This window comes from Sapajus apella, unplaced genomic scaffold, assembly GCF_009761245.1.
Source record: "Sapajus apella isolate SASKATOON/1434 unplaced genomic scaffold, GSC_monkey_1.0 scaffold2, whole genome shotgun sequence".
In the NCBI taxonomy this organism is placed as follows: domain Eukaryota; kingdom Metazoa; phylum Chordata; class Mammalia; order Primates; family Cebidae; genus Sapajus; species Sapajus apella.
In genome coordinates, this window is record NW_022436942.1 from 75,532,647 (window position 1) to 75,548,676 (window position 16,030).

At 48.0% G+C, this 16,030-nt stretch overlaps 2 protein-coding genes across 3 annotated transcripts in view; both read right to left on the bottom strand.

The window, feature by feature from the left end:
- The window catches only part of NOS1 (nitric oxide synthase 1), a 228,813-nt gene that overhangs the window by 160,633 nt on the left and 52,150 nt on the right, over positions 1–16,030 (bottom strand). The window lies entirely within an intron of this gene.
- Positions 1–16,030, bottom strand: part of LOC116555015 (pro-resilin-like) — a 28,487-nt gene that overhangs the window by 12,206 nt on the left and 251 nt on the right. The window lies entirely within an intron of this gene.

A 16,030-nucleotide genomic window follows, 5' to 3' on the forward strand; every position in this document is an offset into this window, starting at 1 on the left:
GATCACTTGAGGTCAGGAGTTGAAGACCAGTCTGGCTAACATGGCAAAACCCTGTCTCTATTTAAAATACAGAACTTAGCTGGGCATGGTGGCACATGCCTGTAATCCCAGTTACTCAGGAGGCTGAGGCAAGAGGATCACTTGAATCTGGGAGGCAGAGGTTGCAGTGAGCTGAGATCACACCACTGTACTTCACTGTACTTCAACAGAGTGAGACTCTGTCTCAAACGAGAAAAAAAAGAATTAACTGCAGGATATGAGTCCCCTTTTCCTCCCTTTCTTTGGCTCTCAGAGAATGCTAAGGCCCCTATCTTAGGATGCATCTGATTCTTTCGAGAAATGTAATAATTTTTCAAGACTTTTCTTGAACACTCAATGAATAAGCATTTTGAAGCCAGAATCATGTCTTATTGTTCATATTTTTTTTCCCCTGCAAAATGCCTGGTCCATTGCTTTGTGTTCATTCATATGATAAATATTTATTGAGCACTGACTGTATGTTCTAGGCCATGGAGAGGCCACACTGAACTAACAGAACCAGCCCCAGTCTTCATGGAGCTGATATTCTAGCCAGGGAAGCAGTCCATACATAAATAAAGACATCAAGATTATAAAAGCCCACCAGTAAACAGATAATATAATGCCAAATGATGACGAGGACTCTGGCAAAAACAGCGGGACAAGGGGGCAGAGAGCAGAAATGGGCTGGAGCCAATTTTAGACAACGTGGCAGGCCTCTTGGAGGATGTGCATGCCATTGGTGCTCTATGAAGTGTTGTTAAATACAGGAAGTACCATCTTTAACTATCCAGCCAGTGAATAATACTACAGATGAGGATAGCACCCTCGGTATAAAAGGGAAAATGGGCCAGGCACAGTGACTCATGCCTGTAATCTCAGCACTTTGAGAAGCTGAGGCAGGCAGGTCACTTAAGGCCAGGAGTTCAAGACCAGCCTGGCCAACATGGCGAAACACCATCTCTACTAAAAACACAAAAAATGTAGCTGGGTGTGGTGGAGCATTCCTGTAGTCCCAACTACTCTGGAAGTTGAGGCACAAGAATTGCTTGAACCCAGAAGACAGACATTGCAGTGAGCTGAGATGGCGCCACTACACTCCAGTCTGGACAACAGAGAGAGACTGTCAATAAATAAATAAATGGGAAAAGGTCATATGGAATTTTCCAGTCATTCAGAAATCTGTTGGACCCCAGTACACACAGTTTTTGTGCCAACTAACACCCCCTACCACCACCACCAGAGGAAGGTGGCATTGATACTTGATCAGTACAAAGCGGCCATCTGAGGTCTCAGGAAACCACAGGCATTGGTAAAAACGGTCTGCAACAGATTGGGCAGTAAGTCTCAGGACTGAGAAGTGGCTAAGGCCAGCAATAGCTGATACTTCAAGCCTGTGTCCTCTGCTGTAGGCTTCACGCTAAGTACCTTATGAGGGCCACACCATTAAGGCTCTTAAAACCCTGTTAGGCAGCTCCTATTGCAACCCCATTTTCCAGGGGATGAGGAGATTAGTAACTTGCTCAAGGTCACACAAGGACCATGCAGTGTGTTCAGGGCTACGAAGGGGGATGGTGGTGAAGGAGGCGCAGAGGAGGCATGCTGACCCAGCCTGGGGCAAATCAACTCCTATGTCCTGGGCATAACTCCGAGCTGAAGGCTGCAGGATTGGGTTGGCCCAGGGAAGGCAAGCAGGGAGGAGGGAGAAGAACTCATTCTAGAGCTATGGGAAGACCTGGATGTGTTGGCACTTTTGAATGCCCCAGGAGCTTGTATTTTGCTGAAGGTGGAATTAATCCGTTGTTCAAGAGTTTGTGCAGCTCAGGGCTTGGCTGGATGAAAGTCATGTTTCTGGAGCCATGGTACGGTCTTGGACTTCCTGTACCCCAGGGAAATGTTGTGGGGATGATGTGGGCATCTCCCAGGTGATTCTCTGTTCCTTGTTTGGGCAAGGTTAGCCTTGTGCCCATCTCCCTGGGCCAACAGAGTGGGAGATCTCTGGGGTCAGTGACTGGTCTTCCATCATCCTGGCAGCTGGAGGGGTCTTTATATGAGCTTATGGGATTGGTTTGGAACCCTGGAATATCGGAGGCCTTGGAGTCAACGGCTGTGGTGGGTTAAGGGTGGGTGCAGGGTCTGACAAATTTGTTAGCACATGCTGATGCTGATGCTGGCCTCTAGAGCACCTCAGCCTCCACCCAGAGCTTCAGCCTCCCATACAAGCCCACCAACAGGGCTCTGAGCTGTGGTTAGCAGCTTAATTAACTATCATACATATACAGCCCCAAAGGCTCTGTGTATGTACCCCATATTTCCTTCTCTGAAACCACTCTGCAGTGTGAGCCCTCATCTTGCTCACCTGGGCCATGCCACCAGCCCCAACAGGCTTCCCCAATCCCTGCAATCTAATCTCCCAGCCCAAGTCAGCAAGATCTTCCCAAGGTGCAAATCTGACCATGCCACCTCCAGATCCGGAAGTACTTCAGAGTCCCAGTGACTTCTGGATAAAGCCCAGATTCTTTAACATCCCTTGGTTCATTTATTCTTCCAACCCACAAATGCTGATTGAACACCAATAGATGATCCGTATTAGGTTTGATGAGGCATTTGCTTCTCAACTGACTTCGTTTCATGTTCTTTATGGTAGGAGGGAGCCTAGTGAGAACATTTCTTATTTTTGTAGGCTCAGCATTTGCATCCCTTCTGCAGCTGCACCCTAATTTTCTTTGGGGTGCCCCCGCCCTCCTTTACTCACAATCTTGGGACTCTGGTTCCTGTCCCTGAGGCTCAATTGTTTGGCTTTTCCTCAACATCTTGGTGCCACCTCAAATCCCTCCAATACACTCTTTCCTCCCTTTGCTGGAATTTTGTCAGTCAGTTTGTGGTGCTTGAATCCAAAGGAACCCTAATGAGTGGGGCCACGTCTCATCTTTCAGACTGAAAGTGGCATGGGCCATTATTGATTTGCCCCTCCAGGTCAATTCACTGCACTTCTGCACTATGCTAGGTGCCCTTGGAGGCTGATCCAATCGAGAGACCTCTCTTCCAGTTGGATTCAGTCAATAGAAAACATTGGTGGGATAATTGGGGGTGGGAGGAGAGTGAGGTTGGGTTTATTCCCACTTGGGTTTCTGCTTTGGGCTAGAAAGAGCAGTGGCTCTGTTCCTCTGCCTTGTTAAAGGCTCTCCTTGCCACATAGCTCATTCCCAAGTTCTGCTAGCTGCCCTTTCCCCTCTCACTGTTTGAGGCTCCACATGGTCCTGGAAGTTGCCCTATTCCTTGTTAGTTTCCCTTGTCCCTGACCACACCTTTGTAACTAGCCCTTCATTCATCTGTTCTCAATTACATGGTTTGAATGCATAGCCCTTTTCTGCCAGGGCCCTGACTGACATGGGGGAGGTCTCTGCCATGATCCATGCCTGCTTAGGATTCAGAGGAGATGGGAAGCCATGGTGAGTCTCCCAGGCTCCTGGGAGGTAGCAATAGAATAGAAGGTCTGGAGGTGGCAACAGAATACAAGCAATAGAATCAGCACCAGCATCAGACAAAAAGTCTCTGAAAGTACCTGCAACAGGGAGCACTAAGAAGAGCTCCACTAGAAAGAGCTTGGAGCTGTAGGTCAGAGGACAGGGGCCCACCACTTCCTTGCTGTGAGGCCCTGGAGAAAATCACCTCCTGTCTCTGAGTCTTATCTTTTTATCTGTAAAATGGAAATGATAACAGAGCCTGCAGTACCAGGTTGTACTGGGGAGTCAATGACATCATGTCATTCGTTAATTCAATCATTCCTTCGTTCAACAAATATCTATTTTGTCTTCCTATGTGTCTGGGAATGTGCTGGGCCCTGGAGGCACCGCAGGGAAGAGAACAGTACTACTCTTACCCTCAGGGAAAGAGACAGATGTAAGCAAAGAGCCACACAAATAAGTATCCAATTATTCACTGTGAAAAGCCCTCTTATGAGGGGCTACATTTGGATGAAGAAGTCCTCTCTGAGGAAGTGACAGATGTTTGAGCTGAGTCTTGTTGGAGGAGGTAGGTTAGCCAGGTAGGAAAGGTGAGCTATGTATAGACAATAGGACAGCCCAAGGTGGAGGGAGTTGTAGGAGGAAACTTGAGTGATGGGGAAGTAGAGGATGAGGTGGGACAGGTGGCAGGAACCAGGCCAAATGGGGCCTCATATACCTCAGCCAGGGATTTGTATTTTATTCTGAGTGCAAGATCTGATTTGTGACTTGAAGGACTACTCTGGTGGGTTTGTGAAGAACAGAATAGAAAGGGGACAGGAACAGAGACTGGGATACCAGCAGGGACTGTCACAGTCACCCAAGTGAGACTTGATGGTGGCTTAGACCTGGGTATTGGCTGTGAAGGTGGAGGAAATAAACTGAAGCAGAGATGGCTGTCAGTCCCCCAAGGGTTCACAGTCTCTACTTCCCTAGTTTATAGTTGCGGCTGGGAAGCAGCCACAGACTACATTTCCCAGAATCCTCTGCATCTGGATGAGGTCATGTGACTGTCACCAATGAAACAAGGGCAGAAGTGATGGCATCACCTCTGGGCTGAAGTGGTTAAAAGCAGGTGTGTCTTCCCTGCCTTCTCTTTTCCTGTCTGTTGGTTGGAATCAAAGGCCATAGGGGATGGCAGAGCCATAAGATGGGAGCTCCCTACATCTCTGAATCACCACCTGAACCCTTCATTAGATTTCATTTGGTTGCAGAATAAAATCATATTATATTGAGTTATTGAGATTACAGGGTCTATTTGTTACAGCAGCTAGCCCTGCTATAATCAACCTATGGACAGATCAGTTGAATAGATGGAACCAGCAGGATTTGGTTATTGTGAATGAGCAAGAAGGAGGTGAAGAATGACTTTAAGTTTTAGCTTGAGCAACTGTGGAGATGGAGTTGATGTTTACTGAGCTGACGATGAAATAATAGTGTTCTTTTTAAATGGGAATCAAGATTCAAGTTTAGAACGTGGATGTTTGCAATGTCTGGGAGACATCTGAGTGGATATGTCAAGTAGAAAGTTAGATATAAGGATTCAAAAGAGGTCTGGGCTGGTGATGCAGTTTAGGGATTTGTTGTCTTGTAGGTAGTATTTAAAGTACTTTGTAAACATTCTTTGAATCAGACAGTGTAAATCATCTCTTCCTCACTTCTACCAAGCCTTTAGAAGTAGGTGGGCAAGAATCATCCAAAAGTGATTTAAAAGCCCCCCAAAACCCTGCAGCAAGCTGAAAAACAATCCATTCCTTGCTTTGCTCTTGTATGCCCATTGAAGAACCTCTCTGAGCGCACAGCAACCTGAGAATCAAGCTATTCAGAGGCTGAATGAAGGTAATGCTGATGATGCTTAAAACCGCCTTCCTGGTGCATTGAGTAAAATGTTTATCTTTGATGCAATGACAACTACTTGAATGTCTGCCTTTTATTCCTTCAAACAGCTTCACCTCATAGGCCAGGATTTGAAACAGTGTGAAAAAGGCAAGGCTGGGCTTCACCTGCCTCTGGCAAGGCATCTTGTCTCCTTCCCAGGCTACAGGTATTTTACTCCATGGGGATTTTGGTCAGATTCTGGGTAGGCTTGGAGGCAGTGTGGCTAGGAAAAGACCTCCAGGCAAAGCTGATGTTGTCACCCAAATGGCCTATAATCCCAGGGTAGTAAACTCAAATGCTTGCAAAAGTCAGCCAGTCAATGAGTCAGAGAAATGGGTCACCTGGGGACATTAAGAACCAGAGCTCAGGTCATGGGTGGAGTGTTGGTACAACATGGCTCCAGTCCATTTGTTACCATTTGGAACACAAGTCCAGTACTGGTGGGTCTTCTGAATTTTCAAGAGAAGCCCCAAATTCAGATTTAATATGAAAATTTCTGAGTTTTAAATGCTGGGAACAGATTACATTTTAAAAAGTGCCCTGGGGGGCAAACAAAGTATTTTTACATGATGCCAATGATCCCTGGGCTCGCAACCAGTTTGAAACACTTAGGGATCTGTGGAGTAGATGTGTGCCTCCTTATCAATCAATTGTCCAAGGGGAAATACCATTTGGGAACTGTGATTGAATCAACACACATTCTTTGACTCAGCCACAGAAATTGTGAAATATAATTATGGTTTTTTAATTCCTTCTTTAATTAAGTAAACATTTAAAGTTTTTCAGCAAGTGAAAAAAATATATAAAGACAGAAAAAAACTGGGATTCAAGAAAGAACTAGAATTTGAACATGGGGGCTATGTATGTTTTATCCATGGCTGTAAGCCAGGTCTGGGTGTACAAACAATACTGCTGAATAAAGTATTCAATGAAAGGAAAGGTGAATAAAATTAGAAAAGTCACAGAGCCAAATTTGCATGTTTCACGGTGAGAAGCATGGTCCAGGGGTTTCTCAAGCCCCACATTTTAGTTCTATTACATTTAAATTATTCTCTTAAGAGGACATTGATAGAATACTGGTGCAACGTATGAATGCATGATGGTTCTCACTGAGGAACATGAACTTAGTGTTACCAAGGTCTCTGTGGCTGACCTGGTATTCTCTTTTCCCTTCTCTCCACGCTAGAATTCCCCTCCAGCCTTTAAACTGTAGCTCCAGACTTCACCACAAATAAAGTTTTTATTGACTGCCCCAGACAATAATAGCAGCAGTAATAGTCCCATTTAATGAACTACTACCTGCTAGAAATTGTCCTAGATGTTTGAAATGAAAACATTTTAGACACCTGGCCATAGTGGTGAGTACACATGAGTAAGGCCTGGCCAATAATAATACTTCATATCCTTCCCCTAAAGTGATTGGTCTGAAAGATGAGCATGTGACTCAAGCAGGTCCAATCAGGTCTCTTCCCTGGAACTAATATCCTATTACTGGTGAAGGAAGCTGTCTTCCTGCTGAGGCTGCTAACCTGAAGCTATTAGTGGTATTGTTACAGCTGCTTGGGAAAAGCGCATCTGCGGGAGCAGAGACCAAGGTTTATACAAATCAAGAGAAGAGACAAGCCAAGCAGAGAACAGAGGAAACTGTAGATGCAATGCATTCCTTTATCTGTCTCCTTGGAGTGGGGTTTCTGTCACTTACAACCAAAATAATCCTGACAGATACAGCCCATTATATATTCTGTCACACTGAACTGTCTTAAGAACCCGGTGACACTGATATTAATAACCCTCATTTTATAGATCAGGAAATTAAGGCTCAGAGAGGCGACGTGACTTGCCCAAGACCACACAGCCAGTAAGAGGATGGTTTGATGACTCTGGATGCTCTATTTCCATGGTGCTACTCTGCCTGTCTTGATAAGCCAGTTGTCTGGGTTGGAGCTTACATAACATTTTGTGTTGTTAGTGCAAGCTAGCAACACAAAACATCATTATTATTCCTGTAGGGCAGGAATGTCCGTCTCCGCAACAAAGAAATCTACCATTTCAGGGTTAGAAGAAACTTCAGAGTTCAGCTGAGGTTCTTTGGAAGGAGCAGGGAACTTGGAATCAGGAGGCTTCTAGGGGAAGTTCTGTTTGTTCCCAGCTGGGAAAGTCAGTCACTCAGTGTCTCTGTATTTGAATTTCCTCATCTGTGAGAAGAGGATAATACTCAAGATACAAGACTGCTATGACGATTAAAGGAGATAAAGTACATGAAACTGTCTTAGACATGTAAAGCCCTACATAAAAGTAAGGCACTAATACTATTATTTACCTCTATGATGCTTATGTCTTATCTCAGTCTGTGCTTCCATGCTTCCACATATATGGAACTCACCATCTCTCGAGGCAGCTCTTGCCATCTTTGGACTATTTTGATTATGATGAAAGTTTTTCATATTCCAAGTTGAGATGCTTTCTCCTTGGACTTGTGTTCATTGACTCTATTTTATCCCCATGGGCTTCTTTTTCTTTTTTTTATTGAGATGGAGTTTCCCTCTGTCATTCGGGCTGGAGTTCAGTGGCGCGATCTTGGCTCATTGCAGCCTCTACGTCCTGGGTTCAAGCAACTCTCCTGCCTCAGCCTCCCAAGTAGCTGGGACTATGGGTGCATGCCACCACATCTGGCTAATTGTTTTGTATTTTTAGTAGAGACAAGGTTTCACCGTGTTGGCCAGGCTGGTCTCAAACTCCTGACCTCAAGTGATCTGCCTGTCTTGGCCTCCCAAAGTATTGGCATTACAGGCATGAGCCACTGGACCTGGCCTCCCATGGGTTCCATCCATCCATCCATCCATCTCTCTTCCTTCCTCCATCCCTCCCTTTTTTCTTTATTTCTTCCTTGTCTGTCCCCATCCATCTGCTAAGGTAAATGCTGAAGGAAACTGGAGACTCAAGAAGACAGGGTGCATGTCCACACTAGCTTCACCTCACCTATCCAATCCACTCTCCACCCAACAGTTGCAATAATTTTCTAACACAAATATAATCCTGTCACCTTATTTCAAGCCCACTAGTGGTCATCCATGGCCCTCAAGATAGAATGAGCTGCAGACTTCTGTCTGATGTGACCCCTGCCCACCTCTCCAGCCTTGCCTCTCCCCTCTCCCATCTCATGACTATACCCAAACCAAATAGAGTGACCCAGCTGAACAGAGTGAATGACAGTTGCTGGGATGGGCCACTGTTTTCCACCCCTGGGTCTCTGCACAAGCTCTTCTCTATGCCTGGAATACTCCCCCACTCCCCCAGCTCTTGACCTAGCTCAATCCTGCTTATCCTTCAGATGTCAGTTGAGACATCCCCTCCTCCAGGAAGCCTCTCCTACCTCCTAAGACTGGGTGAAATGGCCTCTCTGGTGTCTCCAGAGTTCCCTGGGCTCAGCGCCAGCTCAGCATGGATCAGACTGCAGTTGGCTCCCTGCTTGCCTGCCTGTTTTCTGTTTCTGTGTTATATTGAAGTCTGATTCTCCAACACCTAACATTCTCAATAAAGAGTTTTAAATGGATACCACCTCTTCGTTCACTCCTGCCTCTTGTCACTTGCCTCCCTCCCTCAGGGCCCTGTGAATTATAGAGAGCTAATGACTTCACTACAGCAGGGATGAAGCGCTCTGGGAGGGGCCCCTGCTGCAATAGCTCTAGGTTACCACAGTAGCTGAGCCATCACCATTACTCAGTCATTGTCTAGGTTAAGCACTGCCCTCTTCTGAGGGATCCTCAGAGACCCACAACAAGTGAATGGTGTGTGTGTGTGTGTGTGTGTGTGTGTGTGTGTGTGTGTGTGTGTATCTATGCGCACCCCTCACTGCAGCACTTTGCAAGAGTCCCAAACTCCTACTTTCCAACATCAATACTGCCAGGGGCCAGGGTGAGACGCTGCTCACAGGAGGCTGTGTGGCACAGTGGTTGCCTCCTCTAACTGTGGTGTGACTTCCTGGGTTTGAATCCTGACTCCACAACTTCCCAGCTGGGCACCCTAGGGTAAGTCATTGAACACATCAGTGCCTCAGTTTCCTCCTCTGTAAAATGGTCTTGATAATAAAAATATTAACTTTTGGGGTCGGGATGAGGGTATTCAGCAACACGATGCCAGTAAAGTGCTCTGTGGAGCTGGGGCATAGTAACAACTTAGTCAACCTCAGTTGTTATCATTGTTATCTTTTAAATTTAAATTATTCTGCTTCTCCAGGTGTCCTGGCATCTGGTTCCAGCTCTGCTGCTGACCCTACAGATGGCCCTGGATAAGTCCTGCTCCCTCTCTGCGCTTCCCGCTCTGTTCTTGAATTCTGCTGCCTCAGAGCTTCAGATGAGCTGGCTTTGCTGAGCAGCTGTGAAGCAGTGGGTGGATTGCTTGGCCCTGAGCCTGCTCTTTTGTGGGGATGAGAAGGTGGGCAGTCGGCCTGTGTCCTCCCAGGATGATTTGCCTGCAGAAGGACAGGAGGGCGTGGGTAAAGGGCCTGTAAGCGGAGAGGTCATAGGTGGTGTGACCAACCCTGCTAGTGGGCCTGGGACTTTCCTGGTTTGAGCATTGAAACTTCCATGTCCCAGGTGCCCTCTCTGTTTTGGGATCTGTAGATGTCCACTGAGCAGGATTGTCATGTTTCTGGGAAATTGATCTGTGATGATGAGGTTGGGAAGGGAATTGGAGGCTGGGGAGGGGCTGCCCAATACACCTGGCACTGCTGGTTGGGGGTACGTGGAGGCAGGATGTGGTCTCAGCAAAGCAAAGGAGAAAGCAGAGGTGGGAGGGCTGCTGCTACTCTTTCTATTTATTTATTTATTTGAGATAGGGTCTTGCTCTGTTGCCCAGGCTGGACTGCAGCGGTCACAAATGGGGCTCATTGCAGCCGTGACCTCATGGGCTCAGGCGATCCTTCCAACTCAGCCTGCCGGGTAACTGGGACCACAGGCGAGCACCACAACGCCCAGCTAATTTTATTTGAATTTTAGTAGAAATGGGGTCTCAATATGTTTCTCGGGCTGGTCCTGAGCTCCTAAGCAAGTGATCCTTCCTCCTCAACCTCCCATAGTGCAGGGATTACAGGTGTGAGCCACCGTGCTTGAGCAATTGCTATTTCTGCATCTCTCCTCCAAAGTATCAGCTGCCCTGTGAGATGAATGTAGGGACTTTTCCAGCCTCTCATGTTTGCACTTCCTGTACCCCTTCCTGTTACCTACTTACAAACTGGTCCGTATCTATATTCTTCCCAGGCTGCCTATAGCTCTCCATACATGTTTGATGAATGAATGTTGAACCACACTGCAGATTTCAAAGCCTCATTTGACTCTCCAGTCTAGGGGTGACTAGAAAGGTATTTTGGCAACAATAACGACTAACGTTTTTTGAGCGTGTCTGTGCGCCCGGCAATGTGCTAAGCACCCTACAGCAGTGCAGTCTCTTTTAACTCAAAAAATGGTTGCCGGCCCCAGTTAGTCTCCATCCGTCAGTGCTGACCACATGACAGGCACAGCAGGAAACCGTGTACCCCAGTAAGTCTCAGCAGGATGACTTTGGCAATGCCTGGAGACATTTTTGGTTGTCACAACTGGGGAAGAGGTTCTTATGGCATCCGATGGGCGGAGACCAGGGATGCTACTCAATACCCCACAGTACACAGGGTTGTCCCCACCACAGGGAATTATCTGGACCATCATGTCAGCAGTGCAGAGGTGGGGAGACCCAATACAATGTGCGCTATCTCCTGTTTTATCCTCTCAGTGGCCCCACAATGTAGGATCACAGAAGAGGAAACTAAGGGTCAGAGAGGTTAGACAATGCTCAGTGGAGCCAGGATGTGATCGCTGGTTGATTGGGTGTCAAATCCTGCGCTCTTAGCCCCTGCTCTGGGGGAGCCGACCGGGAGATGAGGGCAGAGAGGCTGCCTTGGGCAGGGGCAGGGAGCCCACTCTGCTGGAGGGAGTGCATCTTCTGGATTGCTGAACACAGTCCTGTCTGAGGGTCACTGGAGGGTCAGGGCATGGCAGAGTGTCTTGTCCAGAGCCCAGAGACAGCCCATGGGGAATTCTCCTGGCTGGCCAGAGCAGCCACCAGATGGGAGACCAAGCAGAATTTAATATCTGGCCATCTGCAGCCAGCAGCCCCCAAATGCAGCAGGCAGCCCCTCCCGGTGGATAAGGAGGTTCTTCCTGCAACCCTGTGTGCTGGATTCACTGTTGGTCTAGGAAGACTGGACTTTGGAGAATAGAGTGTCTCACACGCAATTGATACATGCTTGTGCTTGTGTGCACACAGGCACGTGCCTGCATACAACCTCCACCTTTCAGGTGCCAGGGGCTCTGATGGCACTGAGACCATTGGTGACCACAGCTGTCGGAGCATCCGTCTCTCTGTCACATGCCTGCTCTTGTCTCTGTGCCTCTCCTTAGGAAACTGGTGGGGATTGAGCTACAATGGAGGGTTTCTTTGCCCCCCATGCCAAGCAGAAGGGAAAACACCAAGATTGCTGAAAGACGAGGTGCGATGCATTCAGGAGGACATGTGGGGTGGCAAGGGGCGGGTCACCCTCACCTGTCCTCAGTCTACCCTGCGAATTCAGAATACCTGTTCTCCTCCCTGTCCTGTGAGGCCCCAGCAAGGGCTCCTCTCCCCTTTGATCCACTTCCACAGAAATACAACCAGCTTCACTTTTGGGGACCCAAGAGAATCTTTATGAGTTACAGAATCATCCTAGAACAATGAGAACTACCATTCACGGAGGATTTAAATCAGGCATCAGGTGCTGTGATGCACATATCCTCCAAGTCCTGTGGTAGCTCTGAGAGATGTTGACATAAACCCCATTTTTCTGAAGCTCAGAGACGTGAGGTCTTTCCCCCAAGGTCACAGAGCATATTATTTCAGGGTTTTCTAGGAAGTTGAGACTCACCACAGATCAGGCTGAATAGTACAGGGCAGGGCATATGGCAGGCACCCCAGATTCATCTATGACCTTGTAGGGGATTAGGGAACCCTATCCAGTGACAGACAAGAGCTGCTCATAACCAGTCCCGCACTAGGCTACCTCTCAGGTGTTGGGGACACGTGGCTTTTTGCTGTGGTTAAAATAGACACTTATTGTCAGGTAAAGAGGAAGTAAACATCGTTGACTCATTGGTCAAAGCTTTCTTTAAAAATAGGACCATGACCCACTTCACATGGACTCAACATCTAAGAATGGCTCAAATTCTTGAATTTGCATCCTCCAAGCCTACACTCAGTTCAGAAGTTGCATTCTTCCTTGATTATCTCCTGATTAACTAAACGTGACTGTAGGCCAAGTCTAAGCCCAGCATGAGGAACATGAGCAAGAAGGCGGGGGATGGAGGTCTCCGCCTGGCATGTCCATACACGGAGAAGAGTGACTATTTACAAAGCACCTACTACATGTTGAGTGCTTTGCAAACTCGACATTTCCTCATCCTCACAGTGGTCCTGTGAGTCTGGATAATCATCGCTTTCACTTTACAAGTCAGGAGACTGGGGCTTGGGAGGGTTTTGTGGCTTGATCAGTGTCCTACAATTGGATAGCCACAGGGGTAGGATGGAGACCCAGGCCTGGCTGGGGTATAAGTCCCCAACCCTTCTGGGTACAATCTCTACCCACATTTGGAAGACTGCCCTGGTCTGAGCTTGTTGGGGTCAGGATGGGGAGGGGCTCTTCTATTGCCTCCTAGGTTATGCTACTTAGCTTTGCTACCTTTGGGGGGTTCAAGGCTCCCAGTAGGATTAGCTCCATTCTGATTTTAACTCAAATGGAAAGTTCTGGCTGCAATTATTAAGGGGCCTTCAAGTCTCCAATGAGACCAAGACAGACAGGCCAAGGAGTTTGCTCTCCTAGCCCAGAACGCTCAGTCTGCCCCAGGCAAGGAAATCACATTACTGAATTACGGTTCATTTGCAAGGTTCCCCTGTTGAGGCAGGATGCTGGCTTCCTGACCCCATTAATCACAGATTCAACTTCCCAAGTTCAGCGTGGCCTACACAGTCCGTGGCAGTTGTCCCAAGGACCACAGCCTGACTTTGTGGAGTGAGATGCTAACGCTGAAATAAGGTTTGAATTCCGGCAGCTCCTCCCAATTTCTAGGCAATTACCTAACTTTCTCACCTACAGAATAGGGATAGTCATGGTATTTGACAGACTTTTCCTTTTCTTTTTGTCTCTTAGTATCCATTTTGGTTTTTGGCCAGCTTCCCTCTGCCCCATATTTTTAAGGACAGAATTCACCTTTTTCTCATTGGATAATCACGGGTTCTGCTCTTCCCATTCCAGAGGCAGGTACTATTCACTCCATGGGGTTATAGAGAGGATTAAACAACATGAGGCAATGGGAATATTTGAAAACCTTTCTTCCAACTTTTATTTTTTTGAGACGAGTCTCACTCTGTTGCCCTCACCCAGGCTGGAGTGCAGTGGCGTGATCTCAGCTGACTGTAACCTCCACCTTCTGGGTTCAAGTGATCTTCTTGCCTCAACCTCCCGAGTAGCTGGGACTGCAGGCTCCCGCCAATGTGCCCAGATAATTTTTGTATTTTGGGTAGAGACGGGGTTTCACCATATTGGCCAGGCTGGTCTCAAACTCTAGACCTCACGTGATCTGCCTGACTTGACCTCCCAAAGTGCTGGGATTATAGGTGTGAGCCACTGCGCCCAGCCCTTCCAGTGATTTTGAAAAGCATTTACCCAGGGCCTGGCACTTGGTATGGACATTAACTGTCCCTCAGGGGTAGGCAGCCTTCCAGACACCCCAGCTCATTCTTGCCTCCAGGTATTCACAGCCAGACCCCTTGTGACTCCTTTCCCTTCGGGTGTGGGTGGGACCTTGTGACTTGCTTCTAATGAAGAGATACAGCAAAAGCGAGGGGCTGGCACTTCTGAGATCGGGTGACAAAAAGGCAGTGGCTGCCATCCTTTCCTCTTGCCATTGCTCTCCTAAGAGCCCTGGAAAAGCAAGAGGCCAGGTTGTGAGGTACCCTAGGGAGAGGCCACATGGCACGGAGCTGATTTCTCAGGCCTGCAGCCAGCGAGCATGAACCTGGGGCTTGCCAAGAGCCATGTGGGCGAACTTGGAAATGAAGTGAGAGATCTGCTTCCTTTTTTCCACCTTTGAGAGAGTAGATGGTATTCTGTAAGCTCTGAAACCCTCTATGACTTTTCCGATTTTTCTGTTAACTATTGCTCTAATGCCTGTAATCCCAGCACTTTGGGAGGCTGAGGCGGGCGGATCACGAGGTCAAGAGATCGAGATCATCCCGGCCAATATGGTGAAACCCCGTCTCTACTAAAAATACAAAAATTAGCCGAGCGTGGTGGCACGCGCCTGTGGTCCCAGCTACTCGGGAGGCTGAGGCGGAAGAATTGCTTGAACTCAGGAGACGGAGGTTGCAGTGAGCCAAGATCGTGCCACTGCACTCTAGCCTGGCGACACAGCAAGACTGCGTCTCAAAAAAAACAAAAAAACAAACAAAAAAAACAAAACTATTGCTCTAGCAACTGCCAGCTGCAAACCCCACTGACCACGTGCTGTCTCTGTACTAGGCACTGAATTAAGGCCATTTGTCTATTTGTTTTTTGTTGTTGTTGTTTTTCTGAGACAGAGTCTCACTCTGCTGCCCAGGCTGGAGTGCAGTGGCACAATCTCGGCTCACTGCAAGCTCTGCCTCCCAGGCTCACGTGATTCTCCTGCTTCAGCCTCCCAAGTAGCTGGGGATTACAGGTGCCCACCACTGTGCCCAGCTAATTTTTGTGTTTTTAGTAGAGATGGGGTTTCATCTTGTTGGCTAGGCTGATCTTGAACTCCTAACCTCGGGTGATCCTCCTGCCTCGACCTTCCAAAGTACTGGGATTACAGGCGTGAGCCTCTGCACCCAGTCCATTTGTCTACTTTTGTTTTTTAAATCCCATTTTACAGAGGTGACACTGAAGCTTGAAGGTGTTAAGAGTCTTGCATATGGTCACACGGCCAGCCCATGGCCGAGCAGGGGGCCCAAAGCAAAGTCAGCCTGACCTCTTGGCATCTGCTTCTGGACTGGTAAAGGCTGAGGCTTCTGAGAAATGAGCCCCAAGAAGTCCTTTATGTTCTCCAGGGAGCACTCTCTGCCTGCGGCAGGGCTGTTGGAGGTGCCAGTGTTGTTTTGGACCAAAGCTCATGCAGAGCTAAGACTGTTCTGGAGAGACTCAGAGATTGGAGTTTTGCAGCATCTTCCTCTTCGTTGGAGGAGAGCATGGGGGCAGGTGTGCCTGGAGGCAGCAGGATGGCTGAGTTGGCCAGCCTGAGCTTTGGACACGCCAGGTTTCTTGGGGCCACATACTTTTGTTCCTGAGCTCGGAGGCCCTGGCCACAGGCTTCTGGCTATGGGTCTCTGGTGACTCTGGGAGAGAGTGGCCCCACCTGTGTGACTGAAGGGAACAGGGACCCCCCACCACCACCACCCTACCGTGATCATTCCCCTTCCCAGGGAACCTCCTCTGAGCCAAAGGTTTGTGGCTGCTGTGACCTCATCCTCTTGTGCCAGTTCCTGCTTCCCTGTAATTTATGGCCACGTCCGCATTAATAGATGCTGCAGAGGCCGTGAACTGGGTT